Source organism: Lissotriton vulgaris, chromosome 2_1, assembly GCF_964263255.1.
Source record: "Lissotriton vulgaris chromosome 2_1, aLisVul1.2, whole genome shotgun sequence".
Lineage (NCBI taxonomy): Eukaryota > Metazoa > Chordata > Amphibia > Caudata > Salamandridae > Lissotriton > Lissotriton vulgaris.
In genome coordinates, this window is record NC_141687.1 from 1,352,765,893 (window position 1) to 1,352,788,816 (window position 22,924).

Genomic DNA, 22,924 nt, shown 5'->3' on the forward strand with positions numbered 1-22,924 from the left:
CGTTATGATTTTCTGAGTACAGATCTGATGTCTGATATGATTAATAAGGGTGAAGTTCCTGGATTAGACCCTATGATTAGGAAAGTTTTACAACCAAGTATGCTTAGTAATCCAAGTCGGGTTGAGCAATCTAGATCTGAATTAAGCCACCAGATAGAATCCGTTTGTGGATCAATTGCCCCTAAAAATGTCAGTGTTCTTTTTTGGAAAATAGCTGGCCTCAGAAATAAAGCGAATAATTTAGTTTGGATTGAGTTTATTGATATATTTGATATCCTGTGTTTACTGGAGACTTGGGTGATAGATGAAGTCCACTTAAATGCATTTAGGACCTATCATACCCCTGCAGTCCACTCATTACACGGGAGGCCAAAAGGGGGATTTGTGTTTACCTCTCTAATTTGCTGAGTGTACAAAAGATTGAACTGATAACATATGAAAATTATTACAAAATAATATTGATTCGCCTAGATTCTAGTAATACCCTGACCGTCGGAAATGTTTATAATAATGTAGAAAAGGGACAGTTAGGGCTCATTTTAAAACAGCTAAGCGATGATCTTGGAAAACTAAGGGCAACTAATAGTACAGAAAAGATTATTGTCTGGGGAGGGGATTTTAATGTAAATTTATGTTCCCAAGCTGGGCTTGGGATCTGTGGGTTGGTGGTAGAAGAAGATGTATATGTTAATGTTAATGTTAATGTTAAAATATTTATATAGCGCAACGTACACCGGATTGGTTTCTTGGCGCTTCTGGGACGGGGCTCTGTGGAATGGAGGCTCAGGAGGAGGAGTAGGCTTGCTGGAATAGCCACGTTTTAAGCAACTTTCTGAAATGGAGATGCGAGGCAGTAGAACGGATAGGAAGAGGGAGGGAATTCCATATTTGAGGGGAAAGCGTAGAGAAGCGAGTGCCGCCATATTTTAGGCGCTTAAATCTGGGGGTGGTAAGTAGGTGTTGTCCAGCGGAGCGAAGGGTACGAGAGGGGGTGTATTTTTTGATCCGATTTGAGAGGAACCTAGGGCCTTTGTCAGAGAGGGCTCTGTGAGTGATACAGCAGATCTTAAAAATGCTACGCTGTTCCACAGGGAGCCAATGCAATTTTTTTAACAAAGGCTTAGTATGGTGGCGGGCTGGGAGTTGGAAGATCAGTCTGGCCGCCTGATTCTGTATCAATTGCAGTCTGTGTGTTTGGTAGGCTGGAATGCCAGCATACAGTGCGTTGGCATAATCCAGCCGAGAGACAATGAGTGCAAGAACGACCAGAGTGAGGGCTTCAGTGGACAAGAATCTTTTTATTTTTTTTATTTTCCGTAGCATAAGAAAGCAGGCTGATACCACAGAACTAATCTGTGGAGTCATTGAGAGATCGCTGCTGATTTTTACGCCTAGGCTTTTTGCGGAGGGAGCTGGGGTGGGCGGGGGGCCCAGAGCTGAAGGCCAGAAGCTGGAATTCCAGGGGTTAGAGGGCATAAGTGTCAAGACCAACTCTGTCTTATCAGGGTTAAGCTTCAATTGGTTGGTGTTCATCCAAGAGCTGATGTAAGTCATAGTCGACTGTAGATTGATTTCAGAGAGTCTTGTGGGTTGAATGTTAAATAAGAGTTGCAGGTCATCTGCGTAGTTATAGACCTGGACTCCCATTTCCCTCAGGGATGATATTAGCGATTCATTATCCGATTCATTTTGAGCACACTGACAGGGGGGAGATGCTCAATGAAATTTTGTTTTCACATGATCTTGGTTTCGCCAACTGCTGTGCTCCCCGAATGTGGAGTTTGACTATACTTTTATTGACAGAGGATTGCGATCTATAATAGATTTTATAATTGCATCTAATCGTTATGCTAACTTTATTGTAAACTATAAAATCCATTCAAATGTATTGAGTGACCACTTGCCCTTGAGTATTACCATTTGTTTCCCCACTGTCATCGACCAACACACAAATAATCAATTGGCCTGGAACAAAAATATCTCCCTTGCCCGCTTAAATGGATACACTCTACGCTTGTCTAGCCATAATCCTGTTGAGCCTAACAAGCAAATTATAAAAAAGGCCTATGATCTAATCTTAACATGTTTGGGGAAAAATACTACCCATGAAAATATTTTGAGGGTATATTCCAAAATCACTCTGATTATTTAAAATCTGCGCAGAGTGGAAACTAAGGGTACATGAATCTGTAGCAATGGGGGGTTTCATTCACATTATACAAAAACATAAACGCGATTAAAAGACAGGATAGAAAGAGACCAGGAGAAAATTCAAGAATATTGAGTATGTGTAACTTAGCTAGAAAATCCAAACAGAAAGAGTTCAAAGACCTCGCTTGGGTTGCTCTCCACAAAGCATCCTTGAGTAAAGATAGTTCTTCATTTTGGAGGGCAGTTAATGCACCGTTCTTTATTAAGTCAGACGTTGCAACATTAGCGGTCGCAATAGATAAGAAAACTTAGATAAATATTATCTCAAGTGTGCATAAATTACAGGATAACGTAAAGTACTACAGATTCTTTGAATAGCCAGGGGGGAGATCTTCAATTGTTTTGCCAATTGAACTTCATTTTACTCATGATGAAGTTATTGGGGCGATCAACGCAAGTAAGGGCGGTAAGGCCCCTGGCCCTGATGGGATCCCAATTGATCTGTTTAAGTTAACACCTCTCCTATGGTCTCCACTGATAACACGGGTTCTATCCCTCAAAACCCGCAACATGGAATTGGATATTAACAAAGAACTGTCGCCCTCATCTGTACCACTTTTAAACAATGAACCCCTGGAGCAGATTCATGCTGTCAGTTTTTCTAGTTTTCCCCTCCTGACCCAGAACGAACTAAGTATCCTTCTGGACACCATTAAATCTAGTTCACCTCTAGATCCCTGCCCATTAAAAACATTGAAGGCATGTAGAGAGGTAGTCCCCCCCCCCCTGTTAGGAGTTATGAATCAGGCCATCTCTGAAGGATACTTTCCAACCATATGGAAACTGGCAGTTGTTAGGCCGCTCCTTCAGAAACAATCTCTGAACCCAGAAGTATTAAAGAACTTCCGACCCATCTCCCTGCTACCGGCCCCGGCCAAGATGCTGGAGACCCATTTAAATCATCATCTGACCACATATCTAGAGGGAAATGGTCTTCTCGATATTTCCCAACATGGGTTTCGGGCTATGCACAGCACCGAGTCAGCACTTACGGTCGTGGCAAATAACATCTGCCTGGAGGTTGATAGGGGACAGACTACGCTGCTGGTACTTTTAGATCTTACAGCAGCATTTGACACCCCATCCCCTACAATTCTGGTCGAGCGGGTGAGGGGAATAGGAGTGAGGGGAAGTGCACTAAGCCTCCTGTCCTCCTTTCTCCACCAGAGACAACAAAGGGTAAAGCTTGGCAGTTTTCTTTCCCCTTCCAAGACCGTGCAATGTGGGGTTCCTCAGGGCTCTTCTTTGAGCCCTCTTCTATTTAACATCTACGTAACCCCACTTGCCAAGGTAGTACGATCTTTTGGATATCAAATCTTGTCATATGCAGATGACACCCAGATTATCGTATCTTCCACCCTACCCATCACAGAAGCGGCCTCCAAATTTAGAACATGTATGGAGGCTGTATCAAATTGGATGGTGCGAAACTACCTACAATTGAATGGGGAGAAAACAGAGGTTCTCATCTTTGGGGGAAACCATGGCATCTGGTCAGGAGACTGGTGGCCACCAGCCCTGGGAAACAGCCCCCATCCCACCAACTTGGCCAGGAACCTTGTGGTTCTTATGGATTCAGCCCTCTCTTTTGATCTTCATGTCAATAAAACAGTATCCACCTGCTGCAACATCATTCGGATGCTCAAAAAGATACATACTTGTCATCCGAAGCACGCAAGCAGTCAACCGTGGCCCTGGTGTCCTCCAGGTTAGATTACTGCAATGCGCTGTATGGAGGTATAAATAAGAAATCACTACATCGCCTTCAAACTGTTCAAAATGCAGCAGCTAGGATGGTCCTAAACTTACCTAGGCTTTCATCGGTGACCCAAGCTAGGAAGGACCTCCACTGGCTTCCTATACAAGCCAGAATTTCCTTCAAGATCATTTGTCTTACACACAAAGCTCTGTTTGGTGCTGGTTCGGAAGGCATAAGAACCCTCATCAGCCCTTACATCCCTAATAGAACACTTCGGTCATCCTCGAAAAATCTTCTTGTTGTCCCCAGATTTAAAAAATCTAGACGGGCTGGCCGAGGCCTTTTCCACCATCGCCCCGAAACTATGGAATAGTCTCCCTCCTGGACTGTCTAGCCAACCCTCCCTGACGATTTTCCGGAAGCACTTGAAGACTTGGCTCTTTTCTCAGGCCTACTAAACCTACCTCCTGTTTTATCTGCCTGCTAGTCCCTATCTCCATGTAGTTATGCGCCTTGATGCCCCCGGGCTAAGTTCACGCAATATAAGTCTCATTCCATTCCATTCCATCCATTCCAAGCCTGCTGCGAGAGTGGTTTCATTTAAACTTGATCGGAGCCTGTAATAGTACCAATTTTTTAAAAAAGGAGAACGGGAAAACCTTGCATGTTATCGCCCAATATCCCTACTAGACTCTTTGATGAAGGTAGCAGGCAGTACAGTTTTAGATAGATTGCATATTTGGGCAGAAGAGAATAATATTTTGGGCGACATCCATTATGGTTTTAGAGAGGGCCTTGGAACAAATGAGCAGGTTCTAAACCTTAGTGTTTTACTGGGAAAGTATACCCAGGCAAAGACAGGGAAATTTTATGTGCGGTTTGTAGACCTCACAGCCGCCTTTGAATGTGTTATACACAGCAAATTATGGGACACTGTGGCTGATTTGAAGGTTGACCAGGTTTTCGTTCAGTTCCTAAGACAACTGTGTTCAAGGGCTGAATGCGTCGTTTAAAGTACAGAGGGAAGAGAGAAATTGAAATTCAACAGCACCTTTTATGTTGTACAGGGGGATATGATAGATATCTTTTAATACGCTTCAGATTCGGTACTTTTCACCGATTAATTAGCTATCCAAAGATGAATGATTGGTCTGGAGAACTCTGTCATTGCCCATGCGACAATATGTCACCACAAACTACTATCCATGTGATTTTATTTAGCAAATTCTATGGTAAGGAAAGATTAAGATAGATCAAGCCTCTATTAAAGGTGGGGGGATGGAGGCAATGCCGGCCTGCCTTTTTATATTTGCAGTTGCTGGATAGTGTCTATTGTATTGATGTTATGGCTGGCTTCCTAAAGAACATTCTGAAAGTAAGAAAAAGAAGAAATAGTAAAAATTTTAAATATGTAGATCTGGTTGTACCAATAGCTGTAGGATTACTCTGTTCTTAAATGTATATTACCCAAATACTAATATGTTCAGCCTAATTATCTTTTTATCAAATGAACTGTGTAATAAATGTATATTTGGTTTTATTTGTCTGCTTTTGTGATGTTTAATGTCTAAAATCGAATAAAGCATATTTTGAGTTGAAATTATTTGAACAAAGTGAAACTGGAAAACTAGGATTAATCTTGGTTTCTCGACTTAACCAAATTGTGTGACCTCAGGTAAACATTTCATTTTTCCCATCTTCCTTTTTCTTCACGATTGCAAATGAAAGCACCTTCAAATATATGAGTTCAGAATACCAGCTGTACAAAACCTATTGTGTTTCATTTAATAGACTATAATGTTGCTCTATTTAAAATACCGTGGGCTGCACAATGGATTCACATGACTGTCAGGATAGGAATGGTTCTAAGTTCATGTTTAAAAATTATCACTTTTAATAAATACTTCTCAGTGCAGTGCTATAATGTGATGTATTAAATACAAACCTTCTACATGTTAAAGGAATACGCTTTTTTCAATTTTGAAGAGACGGTTATCGTTTTCTCAGTGATGTTTGGTGTATGATTATCATGTCAAACATTTCAGGGCTCAGCTCGTAAACAGGTTCTAAGAGCTGAGCCAGACCTTTGGCTCAGCTCTGACTCGGCTAGCCTTGTTAATTTGTTGGCTCGTCCACTTCCATATTAACCAACTGAGCTTTACTCTCAGAATAAATGATTTCCCACAGATTAAGGGCAACCACATTTTGTGACAGCATTGTGCTAAATTATGCAACCGTAAAAAGCAAATTATGCTGCATAATGCAACACTTTTTTTGATGATATTACTTCATCATATTGACATTTTTACAAATCCTAACACTATAGGAGCAAAGGTTTCAGTTCATTGATACCGGCTTAATACCCAAAGGTTGCATATATGTAGTATGTGGTGATCAGAGTTGTGCTTGTACCATACGGATTTACTGCTCTTATGCATGGAATTGAGGTGAAAAGGTGTGACAGATAGGTTGCTCTTGACTGATTCTAATGTATGGATGGATAGAAGTGTGTGAGTGCCTTGTGGTCTATGTTTGGACTATTCTGGTATGAGATAACAGGCATAGACCTTCAGAAGTGCAAACAGTGTTTCACACAGTTAAAAGACCCATACTTTCACCTAATCACCCTCACAGCAGCTTCTGTAAAAAGAAAATGCAACACAATAGTACTTACAGCATCCACAATACACTTTGCTAAACACACCAATTATCTGGAAGAAGTGCGGAAGGGACATTAAATTAAAACATTTATAGAACCTGATGATAGAATATAACTTTTACTATTAAAGATTCTGTTTAAATAGTGTTTTATGGATGGTTTCAAGGCACTAAGAAAATAAAAAGTCATTAATATTTATATTTTGTCATAAATATTTATGTTAAAGCTCCTTGGGGATCACTGGGGTTAGGAAAGCACTATAGAAATGCTGATATAATAATACAATGTAACTGCCTCACTCACTTATATTTAAAGGAAACTTGCATAACTTCTCCTTTGTAGTACAGAGTGTGACAAGTTACTACAGCAGTGTATTTGTCAATGGGGAAAGATATGCTAACGGGGCCTTTCATCCCTGTTTATCTGTCCCCTCCAAGCCTTTGACACCTTGCAAGCTCCTTATGCCCATAAGTGGCATTGTAGGCCTGAGCATAGAGTCCGGTAATGTCTTTGTTTGCTGGTGTGTCTATACCTATTTGCAAAACCAGTGCAAGTTATTATGTTATCTGATCCTCAAGTGGCCACCAAGGTAGGTTTTCCATGTGGACCGTAGGTCGATTAATGGACTTCCGCTTTGGACCTGTGTTTCCATGTCATGAAATTCGTGTACGCAAATAAAGGATGTATTAGAACTCTATTTCTCCAATTCGCCGACCTGCCATTAAATGTAACCATCTTTTGGGGCTCTAGGAAGTATCTGAGTATTTTTGTTCTCCCTTTTTGACCTTCAAAATTGTAAGTAGCCACAACAGTTCACCACAAGGGAGCACATTCTATAGAGTTACTTCTTGTGGGAAGTATATTCCCCTACTTCTAGCTCTCCATGTATGCTACATAATTTATTTATTTATTTATTTATTTGCTGTGTCTATCTATAGCGCAGGCTTACCAGCAAGTATTACAAGGCTTTACAAGGAACTGCAACTACATATGCCAGATATACTTAACAACATTAGCAAGAAGCTTAGTTGAGATGTACAAGTCACATACTTTCAAGGAGACAAACTGAACTGTAAGAGGATGGGGAGTCAAGCTGAAGGAGGGAGAGTGAGAGGTAAGGAGGGAAGATGTTCAGGGACATGACAAAACATAGGGGCTGCGGAGGTATTAATAGGATGAATACATTATTAGTGTCCACCACTTCACAAAACCTCGATCCTGTATTTGTAATAAAGCTGGAAGATAACTGGAAAGGATAGGATCCACTACATGGACCTTTTTACCTATAAGATTGCACTTGACAACCTATAGGTGTAAACATTCTGAACATATGTCCACTTAGAGGGGTACTATGCTTTATGAGCCCCCCTGCCCAGATTCATGATGAAGGTATGAAATACGTGGCATGTAATCAATTTTCTGTACATGTAACTGGCAAATAGAATCTTTGGGAGCAGCATGGGCCCAATATATCCTTGAAAATAACTAATGCACCATTGTAAAGATTTTAAAACTACGAAGAAAAAAGGAAACGAGAAAGGGGATAGCTGAACAAGGTATTTTAATATATTATCCTAGACTTTATGGTGTATGGAAATTTGTACCAAATATTCATGTATTTCATTAATTATTGCTTGTGATTTTCCGGTATAACTTGATGTTAGCACAGAACGGTTGGGGAGTAAGGATAGAAATTGATAAGATTACTGTAGGATTTTGAGTGTCTTAAGATCGCAAATTTGTACAGGGGTAGGAAAGCCTTTGGACATACATTATGACCCTCATTCCGAGCTGGGCCGACTTTAATGTGAAGATACTGTAGGGCCAGTGTCTATTTTACCTGGTAGAGTTTCCCCAGCAAAGCCTGCCCATAATGATTTAATCCCAATGGGGAATAATTACTCAGACCCAGAGTTACCGTGCGAATTATTGAGCAGTTTTTCCCAATTTCAGAAATGTTGCTGCTCACAGCCCTGCCATGTATCAATTTCAACCAGTACCGTGTATCCACCTTGTCTATCCGCCCATGTTCAGAGTTTTTGGACCCGATATTTCCAAACCTAGACCCACTTGGAATTGTGTTTTAGTGTATTTCACACAGATTTATTGCTACAGGTAAAATAACTCAGCTCGTAATGATGAGTAAATGGGCCTCATGGTAAACTAAGTAGGGCCCACATGGGTGGAAGTGAGCTTGATAATGTAGTGATGGAGTGAGGGTGAAAACAAAATTTTTTGTATACCTCTCGTGAAGTTTCTTTGGTTTAGAAATTAACCAACATAGAATAGAATGCACACACACAAATACAAGTGGGATACTAATTTGCTTATGTTGCGAATTATAACTTAGTAATTAAGTGAAATCGTTATATTAATTAGGTACGCAAATGTCATAATCTAGCCAAAATCTGTTTGTATATGCTTTTTATATGTCTGGGGGAAGGTAAACAGAAGGGCTATACTTCGAAATCTAACGTTTAATTGTGTTTGTTTCTATATTAGTTCTCATTATGGCCCATGCGGCCAACTAGAACATGAAGGTTTGCGAGACTCTGAGATTGTGATGATCTACGCATGCACGACTGTGCTCGAGAGAAGTGCAAGCAGCTTCTCTCGAGCTGGTGTACAGCGTGGGTCTAGGTCAGCGTGGCCCAGATGTTCGAGCAAGTGCCAAGAATTTGTATGTCTGCATCAGGAGCATGGGAAACTAGTCTGAAATAACAATTTAAAGGACACAAGTGAAAACAAAAATATAAAAGAACAATCAAGACTTCATTTTTTGATTATAACAATGACTTGGCGGAAATATGGACAATGAGGAGATGAGGTTATGCTCATCCACCCCTTAAATCGACCAATGAAAATGAATAAGGACCCTAAAAGTTTCAAATCTTAGATAGATAAGTTAGGGTAAAAGGGGATAAAAGAGGACGTTTTGAAGTAAGAAAAAATGCTTGCTTTTGATTTTATTTTCGCACCACGACATACTGTCGGACTGATGAACTTTTAATGGTGCAAAGACTTTGACATTTTTTTGACTTTAACTTTTGATGGGTGTGGAGTCCGGATGGGAGGTGAACATCAAGAAAGAATAGAGAGGTGTTTTTTTTGGAACTATGCTATCCTTGCTCAGATGTCCGTGCCTGAAATCTGGGTAATATTACTTTGACTTATTTTTCTGAACTGTCATGCTAATAAATATAAATGTTTGAATTTACCTTCTCTTTCTCTCTAGGTAATTCATGTTTAAAAGATTATTAAATAGAGTAAATAAAGTAAGGTTATGCTAGGAGAATTAATCTCTAAATAAAAATTAAATAAATGGCAAATTAAGCTGGTCTTGTTGTCCATTAGTTAACTTTTAGTAGCAGATCCATTGACAAAATGGTGGGGTGTTTAAATGCTTCTTAAAAATAAAACCATGGTAATATCGACAAACTGCAGATGTAGATAGTGTATACATTTTAATATAAAATAAGATACTCTGCTAGAATCCGGCAACTCTCCTCTAGTCTTCACTAGTCCTGGGAGCGGGATGAATGTGTGTACAAATGACTCGTGGTGTTATGGGCCCCACTGACGAGTAATGTGTGGATAGCTCTTAGGAAGTGTAGTGATGGTTTGCAGGTTTATTTTGGAGCTGCGCTGGATCAGTTTTTCTTGGTAGCAGAGCATTGCTTGCTATAGGTTAACTAGGATAAGTAATGTATAGAATAAATAAGGCAATGTATATAAAGTTTTAATCTACAGAATTTATGATTAACACTATATGTTGAGTCTGTATTGCGTTATATGTAGTCCAGAATTTGAGGTTTCTGGGAAGTAGGAAGATGGTTACTCTGCCTAGGAAGAGGAACGTGTGGCATGTAAGTCAAACATCACATAGTCTGTTTCAAAGTGGTAACATCGTCGTATGTTACAAGTTTAGGGACATTTACGTGTAAAAGTGGTGAATGTATAGCGAAGGCAACCTATAAAATCTTGGGCTTTAGCACAGGAACAATTGTGTATTCTGATTTAAAACTTATCCCTGAGAGAGTAATAGAGTTTTCACCTAAGCATGGGAGAAGGGTAAAGTAGAGGGATATGCTACTTTATCGGCTAAACTAAAATTCTGTGGTAGAGAAGAGGTAAGCGCTGTCTACTGGAAATACAGAATACTTGTGTGATTGAGGAAACTATCACTTTGGTTTTAGCGAAACAAACAAATGGAGATGTTTTATGTCGTTACTAACCGATTTTAGTTTTATAAAGGTGTAAATACAGTGTGCTGATAACATTTGTAAAGGAGGGGTCAGTCGAAGCTGCGGAGACAGGAGCAAGGCTGACATAAGAAGGGTCGCGCTGGGATTGGTCTGCGTGACTAGAACAGAGTAAGCGCTGATTGGTGCGCTAGCAAAGGCTATACAAGTATTTGTTATGAGTGATTAAAACGTATCTTGTTCTGATTGGTGCGTTAGTGTGAACCGCGCTGTGATAGGTTGGTGTAGTGAAGCAGTTTGCAGAAGAGTGCGCGATTGTTTGAAAGTCAGGAAAACCGTCCGAAAAATTTAGGTTTTTTATGGAGAAGAAAAAGAAAAACCTACATGGTTTAAGAAATTAAAGAATGTGTTCTAAAAGGATAAGGAAATAGTAACGAGAGAATGAAAATTGCTTCCTCCGCTTAATACATGATGACAAAATACAGCCACCATACATGTGTATGTTTAGAAAATTGGGCTAGATATATAAAGAATCATGATGCATTAGAATTCCCAGAAGTAAGTTATTTTAGCCTTGCTTTTCTGTGAACTTTGAGGGAAAAGATGACAAAGCTTGAACCAAGACCCAGACCGACTCAATTTGAGGCATTAACTGAGTGGGAAGATGAAATGTGTGAATTAGAGAGAGAAAGCTTTGAAGAGTTCAGAGGACCTAGAGGCAGATTGCGAGGGTTATGGGGAACGACTCATGAGAGAAGAATGCGGAGATGGAGAAACGCTGATATGTGTGATGGAATGTATCCGGTGAGGACAGTTGATGAAATGGTAGGACGGAAGTGTACGGAGAAAAGAAATAATGTGGAGTCATAAAGGAAAGGTTATGAGGATTGTGAAACAGAGGATGTAATACTGGAGGAGATATTAAAAAGAAGACCCCCACTGTGAGAAGTTGGCCTGATATGTGATGTCCACTATTCTAGTGGGCACCCTGAATCAGTCCAAACAACCCTTATGGGTATGGTTGTAAAGTCAACCTTATAGACCAGCTATCCTAGTGGTAGCATGGACAAAGCAGTTTTAGGCTAATACTTCAGAGAGCATGTGAATCCAATTGTTTTACCAATAATAACCCCTTGAATACCAAATGAAAGGACACCACACAAGGTATATATAAAATATATATGTATTTATTACTAACACAACCCCTCTGCACTCTTTATGAGGTCAGAGTTCGAGATACAGCACAAGTGACTCAATAAGCATACTATAAGTTGCACAAATACAATTCTGCCCTAGGGGCCTCACGAACCATATACTAAGTAAATGGTATAAGAGGCACTTCAGAACAGGTGAATAGTCCTAGGGCCTAGGGAATCGCTGGGACTACACTGAACAACCACAGGTTAGGAAGTCGGAGTCTCACAGGATGTGTGTGCAGTGTCTAAACACACACACGAGTTCTCATTGACTTTCAATGGGAAAGTAAAGTTAACAAAGTAGTTGATTTCGGACACTTCCAGGTGGACCACGGGAAAACCCAGTTAAAGTAGGACACTTGAATATTTATTACCCCCGGGAGCACCGGAGTACTTGAGTTACCTCACCCAGGGAAGCCGGGTGCATAGGTGTGAAGTTGTGTCAGGTTTCATCGTCGAATCCTATGGAGAGCTGCAAGAAGATGCTGCAGTCGACCAGGAGGAAGATATCCGGATGGGTCCAAGGGTGGATCGAAGAAGTGAAGAACCTGAAAGCAGAGGGGACAGAGTCTGGGTCACTAGCCAGTGACCAGGAAGGAACCAGGAAGGAACCAGGAAGGAACCAGGCGATGTCGAGCTGCAAACAGGTGAAGAAGTGAAGCTTGTCTCTGCAGCCACGTGGACCAGGAGGCGTCAACGACAACCCGGAGCTGGATACAGACAGTCCCACAAAGTCTCTCGCTGTTGGCGGTGTTGGTTTCCTGATTGAAGTCAATAAGCCTTGGCAAAGGCAACCCACGTAGGATGTGAAGATTGGCTTCTTGTACAGACCAGCAAGGTCTGTGGAGCTTCCCCTTTACAGGAAAGCAAGAGAAAGCTCAGAGCAACCAGACAAGCAGTGTTGTTTCAAAATGGAGTCTTCAAGATGGCCACTAGCCAGTGGGCTAGCAACTGCAAAGATGCGTCAAGAGGAAATGCAAGAGCAGGCCCCATGTGGCACTCATGGAGTGTGGAGGGCTGAGCTTCAGCGCACTTACGACTTGGTATTGGGGCTTCTCAAGTCCCGATGCACAACTTCGAGGACACCTCAGAAGCTGCACAGTTTAGCAAAGAGCAAAATGGCTAGGTGTCCGGTCCCACGTCTCTCGTGTCCACCATGGGTCTCAGCTTTGCAGGAGGTATGGGTTGGGGTCGGAGAAAAGTGGAAGTCCAGTCCTGTGAAGCAGAGTTGTAGGGATCCTTCGGGAGTGTCGACAAAGCAAACTGCCAATTTACTAGGTGGTGCCTGTTTGCACAGGGTGGTCACTCCTTGACCACAAGGGAGATTCTTCAGTCTTCTAGTTGCAGTAGAATGTCGAAGGTCCAGAGTTTTATTACAGAGTTTCAGTTCAGGATAATCTAAAGTCTCTAGACTTGGCTCCAAGCTTTATACGAATTAAAGGGGCTGGATTACCTGCTAGGTCCCTCCTATGGGTGGGACCAGGGAAGGGGGTGATTACACCCCTTTCCCTTTGTCCAGTTTCGGGCCAGAGCTGGGGCTGGAGTGCCCCAGCAACTGGTTTGAACCGGGCTATGCATGGAGCACCTTGTGTGCCCCAGGCAGTGTCTCATTTCATTCAACCCACCCTGCCCCAATAAACTATAGCCATTCTGTGGAGGTGCTAGCACCTCCCAAGGCAGGAAATATATTGTCCAGGCCTCCCTTGCTGGAAGGGCTCCCAGCTGCAGGAGGTCAGACTTGTGTGTGTGGCAGCAGCATCCATTTTGTGATGCTGAGGCTCTGTTTAATTTTAACCGGGTAAAGCTCCAACTACATGTCTTCTCCCTCTAGAAGGGTGGAATGCTACCCCCGTCACCAGAACTGGCGAGGGGGTAGTATGCCAAAGCATATGACACTTTACACAACATGTTTTGATAAAGCGGTACAAAAGGGGATGGTAATGGACGGAGCATCTGAACCAATCAAACACTCACACCCAGTCAAAAGATCTGGGTTTAATCCATCACCGTTCTTTAGCCCACTCTGCCACCCCAGTTCAGACATGACTATATGCAAATCAGTCTGACCCTGTGCCTCATGGGAACAGTCCATCCCCTCTGACATCCCAGTTCAGACAAGGCTATAAGTGTGGCAGGGTATGCTCAGATGTGAGTCCCTTGCTCACTTTGCCACTGGATTCAAGCAAGCCGGGCTGAAGACGGCTGGAATGCCAGAAACCGGTCCTCGGAGGCTTGTTTCCGGTCCAGAGAAGACATGGCTTGGCAGTTCGGGCTGGACTGTTCCCATGAGGCACAGGGTCAGACTGATTTGCATATAGCCATGTCTGAACTGGGGTGGCAGAGTGGGCTAAAGAATAGTGATGGATTAAACCCAGATCTTTTGACTGGGTGTGAGTGTTTGATTGGTTCAGATGCTCCGTCCATCACCACCCCCTTTTGTACCACATGTTTTGATAAAGCCAAACCAAAGTTAGCATTAACCGCAAGGATTATAATGCACTTAAGAGTATATGGTATGACTATATCTTAGAACAGCTATAAGGACATGGTTCCGAAAGTTGCAGACAGGCTCAGCTCATGCTAGAGCAGCATCTCACATAAAACCAAGCACTCTGCCTTCAGGATTGTCAAGGCCTGCCACATGAGTGACTTATAGGTACATATGGTGTCTATATGTAATGGTAGGTATAGGGATACTATACCTAAGCAAGGGGTGGTTACACGACCTTGACCCAGCTGAGTGATCAACCAGTTGTGTCAACTTGGATGGCCAGCCAGGGGTGGCATAATACATGCTGCAGCCCCTGGTAGGCCTGGGATGCACCTATGCCCTGGGTACCTATGGTACACTTTACAGGGGCTCACAAGGTGACCCAATATCCAATTAGGTATGTACCTAAAGTACATGGAGTCCATTTTACAGAGAGAGCAGATAGCCTAGGGCCCTGAATAGCAGGATCCCAGGCCAACTAAGTCAAAAACCAGGTAAACACTAGGCAAAAGGTTGGGGTAACCATATAGTCAGATATCCACCTTCCTACCGAACCCCCCCAAATGAAAGGAGATAAGGCTATCCTTGACCAGGTAAGCCTATATTACCTAAGTGGCCACATAAGGAAGTACCTGCACTAGCATGGGTACCCCCCTGTCTCATGGTCCACTTAGCAATCCCTCACCCTAGGGGTATCAGAGGGTCTCCACCATAGGGAATCTCTACCTATGGTGTGTTTTGTCAAAGTAAAAGGCTGGTGTTGGTATGGAGTACTGAAGTGAGGCTCCTCTAATGTAGGGCTCAACTTCCTCCAATCACTTTCCACCATATAGGCCTTTCTTTCCATGACTGAGTTGCACTGTGCTCTCAGGGTCAACCTCTGGCTGCCTATAGCTGGAGGCTGGGTCCCTTTTGTTGGCTTACTGGAGGGACAGGTCAGGTTTGGGGCCACTAGGTCCCAGGTTTGGCTGTGCCCAACAGAGTCCACCTGGGGGAGGTTCCTAACTAAGAGTAAGGGAGATCCCTCAGGTGTTTGTGGATTTTCACCTTGCTAGGGCTGCTAGATTTGGTGCCCCTAATCTGCTGATGGGGGGGTTCCTGTGGACAGGGGGCCCTTTGGGGTCCACTGGCCTCTCCGACCTCTACAGCCCAGGGCTGACTGAGGCAGGGTAGAGAGGGGCAGGTTATCTGCTCCAGACTGGGTCCCACCTTGGAAGGGTCCACTTACATCAGGGGCTCTGCCAGGCTAGGCTTGACTTCCTCTGGGGCAGTTCCTTCACAAGGGGTAGAGTCAGTTCCCTGAGGAGGCTGACTCTCACCTAATGTCTGGTGGGAGAGAGACTTTTCTTCCTCCCCAATACTCTCTGTCTGAATGGAGTGATCCATAGTTTCAGGCTTCACAACACTAAAATCTGTTTGACTTTGGGCTGTGACCATCACAGCCCAACCAACCTTTACAGGAAGGAACTCTGTTTGTGTGTGGGCTGTGACCATCACAACCCTGCCAACCTTTTCAGAGGAGTTTGCTTGAGCTTGGGCTGTGACCATCACAGCCCTTCCAACCTTTTCAGGGAGGAATTCTGCTTGAATTGGGGATGCGTCCAACACAGCCCCACTAACCTTGTCTGGAAGGTCTACCATTTTGGAATGGGTTTCTTGTTCTACCCCAGCCCAGGCTGGGATCTCTAGATCATTTCCCAGCAGACAATCTACAGGCAAGTTTGTAGACACTGCCACTCTTTTGGGGCCAGTGACACCTCCCCAGCTGAGATTTACTACTGCGATTGGATGATCTGTCTGCACTCCATTAATTTTGATCACCTGATAGGTGATCCCAGGTAAAAGTTGTCCTGAGGGGACTAGACTGTCAGTCACCATAGTGATGATAGCCCCTGTGTCTCTATAGGCTTTAACTTTCTGGCCATTGATGAGGGGCTACTGTCTGTACTTGCCCAAAGTGTTGGGACAAGCAGTGAAGTTGGCAAACTACATGCCATTTTCACAGACTAGAGTTTCTGTATTAGGGGACCTTGTTAGGTCAGAGTCCACCTGAGTTTCCCAAGTATACCCAGCCACAGTTTTGGGGGTACTCCCACCACCTGGGGGATTACTACTAATAGTAACAGGAAGTCTTTGAGTGTTACTTGGAGGAATGTTCTCCTTATTGTTGGCCTTTTGACAACTACTGTCAGTCTTCCAGTGGCCAGGCTGTTTACAGACATGGCAATAAGGTTTCTTGGGGTTAGAGGAAGTGTTTTGGGACCCCCTCATTGGAGTTTTGGTGCCCTGTAGGGATTGGTGTCACTACAACGCAGGCTATTACAACGCCTGCTGTTACAACGCGGTTTTTACATCGCATACCACTACAACGCATAGTGCTTTTAAGCGCTGGATAGTGATTTATTTAATTTACTATTCCAACTCCAGTCCCCGTGGATAGTAGGGAAGGTGTTGGATAGTAAATTAAATATATTCCCTATCCTAGAGCGCCCCCCAGTGCAATGCGTTGTAATGGTTTGCGTTGTAATGGTTGCGTTGTAATGGTAGTGCGTTGTAATAAATGCGTTGTAAGTGATGTTCCCCCCCTGTAGGGGACTTGTCCTTGGATTTGTCCCCACCTTTCTCTTGAGGCTTGGTAGAATCTTTCTTCTGGTCACCATCCTGATTTTTAGGCCTAATCCTGGTTCTGACCCATTTGTCTGCCCTCTTACCTAATTCTTGTGGAGAGGTCAGATCAGAGTCCACCAGGTGCTTGCGTAGAAGCTGGTTTTGACAATTACTAAGGATCTGCTCCCTCATAATCAAATTATACAATCCTGTATAGTCATGTACTTTGCTGTCCAATAACCAGCCCTCCAGAACATTAGTAGCACAATCTACAAAACCAGACCAGTCCTGAGTCTGTGTCTTCTGGGTATCCCTGAACAACAACCTATATGGTTAAGCCAAACCCATCAATCAGAGCACTCTTCAGGACTTTGTAGTTATTAGCATCCTCATCAGTAACTGTGAGGAGCTTATCTTTACCTTTTTCTGCAAAGGAGAGCCATAAGATTGCCGCCTACTGACTTTGGGGTACCTGCTGTACTTTGCAAGCCCTCTCCAAAGCAGTTATCCATTTGTGGATGTCATCTCCATCTTGGTAGGGTGGGATAATCTTGCTTAGGTTTCTATTATCATAGGAGCTATCTTTATCCTTGGGGATATTGCTGCCACCAGTGGGTTCTGACCCACTCAACTTTTGCTCTCTAGCAAAAGCAAGTCTCTCTTTGGCTAGGGCAAGCCCTTGCCTCTCAATCCTCAGATTAGCTTCTCTCATTCTGGCCTGATGTTCCCTCTTCTCAGGGAAAGTCATTCTCCTGAGAGCATCTGACCCTATTGAGACTCTGGAGTGCTGAGAGTCCCTGGACAGGGATCACCTGCTCCTGTTCTCAGTGTTAAGCCTGCTTGGGGGTCTGTATGGGGCTATGCCCCCTCCAGCCCCATGTAGGCCTAGGTTGGCCTGGCTAAGTACTAGGCCCTCTCCAGTCCCATGTAGTGTTACGTTAGCCTGGCTAAGTACTCCTACTTGGACCTGGCTATTAGCATCATCCTCAGAATCCTCCTCTTCTAGCTCATCTTCATCAATTTGATTCTGATCAGGGAAATCTTCTGTTGAGGGCTGTCCCTCTTCTGCATTACCTGACAGACCTGTATTATAGGCTTTTTGAGCATCATATTCTTCCATAAGCTCAATCAGGTGCTTGAGGGTAGGGTTGGAACCCTGTTTTAACTTTCTTGAAGTGCACAAGTGCCTTACATCATGGACAGTTAGGGTATCATATCTGGAAGGTATCCTTAAAGGATCTATCTCCACTGTGAGAGAACTACTTGGTTCTGCTCTCAGAGACATGATCTAGTGAGGTGTGGTGTGTGCACCTACTACACTAAGTGTTACCTACTAAACCTCTCTAGGAGTTGTAATCAGGGTGTGCTAGGCCCTTTGCTCTACAATAACTAAGTTCAGGAGAACATAAGTATTTTAAGACTTGTATTATATGTACCTTAAGGCACCATATTGCGATCTTTCAAATGATATCTCAAGATATTATGGTAAAACAATCAGCAAGCTCTTATCTCAACCGCTGCACACAAATGTGAGACGTGGCCTGATATGTGATGTCCACTATTCTAGTGGGCACCCTGTATCAGTCCAAACAACCCTTATGGTGATGGTTGTAAAGTAAACCTTATAGACCAGCTATCCTAGTGGTAACATTGACAAAGCAGTCTTAGACTAATACTTCAGAGAGCATGTGAAGCCAATTGTTTTACCAATAATAACCCCTTGAATACCAAATGAAAAGACACCACACAAGGTATATATAAAATATATATGTATGTATTACTAACACAACCCCTCTTCACTCTTTATGAGGTCAGAGTTCGAGATACAGCACAAGTGACTCAATAAGCATACTATAAGTTGCACAAATACAATTCTGCCCTAGGGGCCTCACGAACCATATACTAAGTAAGTGGTATAAGAGACACTTCAGAACAGGTGAATAGGCCTAGGGCCTAGGGAATCGCTGGGACTACACTGAACAACCACAGGTTAGGAAGTAGGAGTCTCACAGGATGCGTGTGCAGTGTCTAAACACACATGTGAGTTCTCATTGACTTTCAATGGGAACATAAAGTTAACAAAGTAGTTGATTTCGGACACTTCCGGGTGGACCACGGGAAAACCCAGTTAAAGTAGGACACATGGATAGTTATTACCCATGGTTGCACCAGAGTACTCGAGTTACCTCACCCAGGGAAGCCGGGTGCATAGGTGTGAAGTTGTGTCTGGTTTCGTCGTCGAATCCTATGGAGAGCTGCAAGAAGATGCTGCAGGCGACCAGGAGGAAGATGTCCGGATGGATCCAAGGGTAGATCGAAGAAGGGAAGAACCTGAAAGCAGAGGGGACTGAGTCTTTGACCAGGAGGGAACCAGGAAGGAACCAGGCGATGTCGAGCTGCAAACAGGTGAAGTGGTGAAGCTTGTCTCTGCAGCCACATGGACCAGGAGGCGTCAACTACAACCAGGAGCTGGATACGGACTGTTCCACAAAGGTTCTCGCTGTTGGCAGTGTCGGCTTCCAGATTGGAGTCAACAAGCCTTGGCAAAGGCAACCCACGCAGGATGTGAAGATTGGCTTCTTGTACAGACCATCAAGGTCTGTGGAGCTTCCCCTTTACAGGTAAGCAAGAGCAAGGCCAGAGCAACCAGGCAAGCAGCGTTGTTTTAAAATGGAGTCTTCAAGATAGCCACTAGCCAGCAGGCTATCAACTGCAAAGAAGTGTCAAGAGGAAATGCAAGAGCAGGCCCCACGCGGCACTTGTGGAGTGTGGAGGGCTGTGCTTCAGTGCACTTACGACTCTGTTTTGGGGCTTCTCAAGTACCAATGCACAACTTCAAGGACACCTCAGAAGCTGCATAGTTTAGCCAAGAGCAAATTGTCAGGTGTCCGGTCCCACATCTCTCGTGTCGGTCATGGGTCTCAGCTTGGCTGGCGGTGTGGGTCGGGGTCGGAGAAGACTGGAAGTCCCGTCCTGTGAAGCAGAGTCATCGGGATCCTTCGGGAGCATCGACAAAGCAAACTGGCAATTCGCTAGGTGGTGCCTGTTTGCACAGGGTGGTCACTCCTTGACCACAAGGGAGATTCTTCGGTCTTCTAGTTGCAGTAAAATGTCGAACGTCCAGAGTTTCATTTCAGAGTTTCAGTTCAGGATAATCTAAAGTCTCTAGACTCAGCTCCTAGCTTTGTACAAATTAAAGGGGCTGGATTACTTGCTAGGTCCCTCCTATGGGTGGGACCAGGGAAGGGTGTGATTACACCCCTTTCCCTTTGTCCAGTTTCACACCAGAGCTGGCTCTGGAGTGCCCCAGCAACTGGTTTGAACCGGGCTATGCATGGAGCACCTTGTGTGCCCCAGGCAGTGTCTCATTTCATTCAACCCACCCTGCCCCAATACACTATAACCTGTCTGAGGAGGTGCTAGCACCTCCCAAGTCAGGAAATCTATTGTCCCTGCCTCCCTTTCTGGAAGGGCTCCCAGCTGCAGGAGGTCAGACTTGTGTCTGTGGCAGCAGCATCAATTTTGTGATGCTGAGGCTCTGTTTAATTTCAACCGGGGTAAAGCTCCAACTACATGTCTGCTCCCTATAGAAGAGTGGAATGCTACCCCCATCGCCAGAACTGACGAGGGGGTAGTATTCCAAAGTGTATGACACCTTACACGACATGTTTTGATAAAGCCAAACCAAAGTTAGCATTAACCGCGAGGATTATAATGCACTTAAGAGTACATGGTATGGCTATATCATAGAACAGCTATAAGGACATGGTTCCGAAAGCTGCAGACAGGCTCAGCTTATGCTAGAGCACCATCTCACATAAAACCAAGCACTCTGCCTTCAGGAATGTCGAGGCTTGCCATAGGAGTGACTTATAGGTATATATGTGTCTATATGTAATGGTAGGTATAGGGATACTATTCCTAAGCAAGGGGTGGTTACACGACCTTGCCCCAGCTGAGTGATCAGCCAGTTGTGTCAACTCGGATGGCCAGCCAGGGGTGGCATAATACATGCTGCAGCCCCTGGTAGGCCTGGGATGCACCTATGCCCTGGGTGACCCAATATCCAATTAGGTATGTACCTAAAGTACGTGGATTCCATTTTACAGAGAGAGCAGATAGCCTTGGGCCCTGAATACCAGGATCCCACGCCAACTAAGTCAAAAACCAGCTAAACACTAGGCAAAAAGTTGGGGTAACCATATAGTCAGATATCCACCTTCCTACACCCACCATACCAACCAAGTTCTGTAACTGTGACTCCAAACACTCTTCCAATGGAGGACAAATTTACTGGTTCCTCGAGACGATTTTCAAATTTTAGAGACCTTCTGGAAAGAGAAGAAATGAGATATGATCCTAATACCCTATTAATGGAAACCAGACTTACTGGTACTCCCAGACAAAATGATGAAAACAGAGGAAGTGTAGCTAGAGTAGAGAGGAGAATTGAAGAACACCCAAGTGCTTCTGAATATGTACCGTCTACTAATGAATTGACTGAAAAGATACAGGAACTCACAAAAAATATAGAAGCTGTAACTGTCCCAGTGACAATAGATCCCGTAATTCCAGTGTTCCAAAACCAGAAAATAAAAGAACCATCGTTAACTATTCCTTTGAATCAAAGTTTACAAAAAGGAAGAGAAAGGGTTTATCCAGATTTGTCTGAGGTTAGGCGTACTAGTCATATGACACCGCCTGATTTGACTTTTAATCAAAGTCTACCGTGCAAGTTTCCAATGGGTGCGGAATCAGGTTCTGCGACACCCAAAAGAAGTCTAGAGAAAATCTATTTGTCACAAGCTCCGGTAGGACCAACAGAGCAGGAATTTAGTGCTTGGCTTAAAACATTAAAAGTGAAAGACCAAGAACCTAAAGTGTTAGATGTGGTCAGATTGAAAATTGACATGGAAGAATTAATAATTGGGACAATTGGAACAGATAGGTTAAAAGCATATCAAGATGATGAATTACTATTTTATTTTTTTATTTTTTTTAAATATGTTTTATTGAAACACTTGACATGCAGGTACAATGATGAATTACTATTTATGTGTAAAAGCATTACATGTAGAGCAAAAAATCTGCATGATCGATTAGAAGGATTGGCAAAGGAACTCAATGTAGATTTTGCAAAACATAAATTGTTACAAAAGCCTTACGGAGTAGATTTTACTGAAAAGGATATTGACAACTTGAATACTGCTGGAAGATTAACCCAGATAAAAGAGTTAATTGTGTTGCTGAGAAAATTGGGAGATGTGGATAAGTGGAAGGCTAAATGGACAAAGAAAAGTGAAGAGAGCAATGATAAACCGATGTTGGCGTTCCCAGTTAGAGAAAAGGAGCCTGTAGCAAATGAATTCCCTTTGAGAGAAATACCGGGAGGAGGGTATGTACATGTTCCTTGGACTAGACAGGATATATTGTCATTCACAAATGATTTCCCCAGATTCAGAGAAAAACCAGTGGAATGGAATCGACAAGCGGATCGATTTGTAAAGGTTTCAAAGGTACTATATGAGGATTTAGATGGATTATTTGATATAGTTGTACCAGCAAACCTATGGTATGAATGCAAAATTACCGTGGACTGGCCCAAAACTGAATAACCACGAGATCCAATAACAGGTGCTCCTGGACCTGAGGTAATGCGAAAGTATGAACAAGTAATAGTGTTTTTAATAAATAAAATCCTACCAAAAGAGACAGATTGGGTGAAGATTGACAGGACATTGCAAGAACCAAAAGAATCAGTACATGCATTTTATGAGAGATTGCTACTTGTGTTTAAACAATACAGGGGATATAAGGAGTTGAATGAAAAAGACATGAGTCATTTTGTGTATCGTTTTG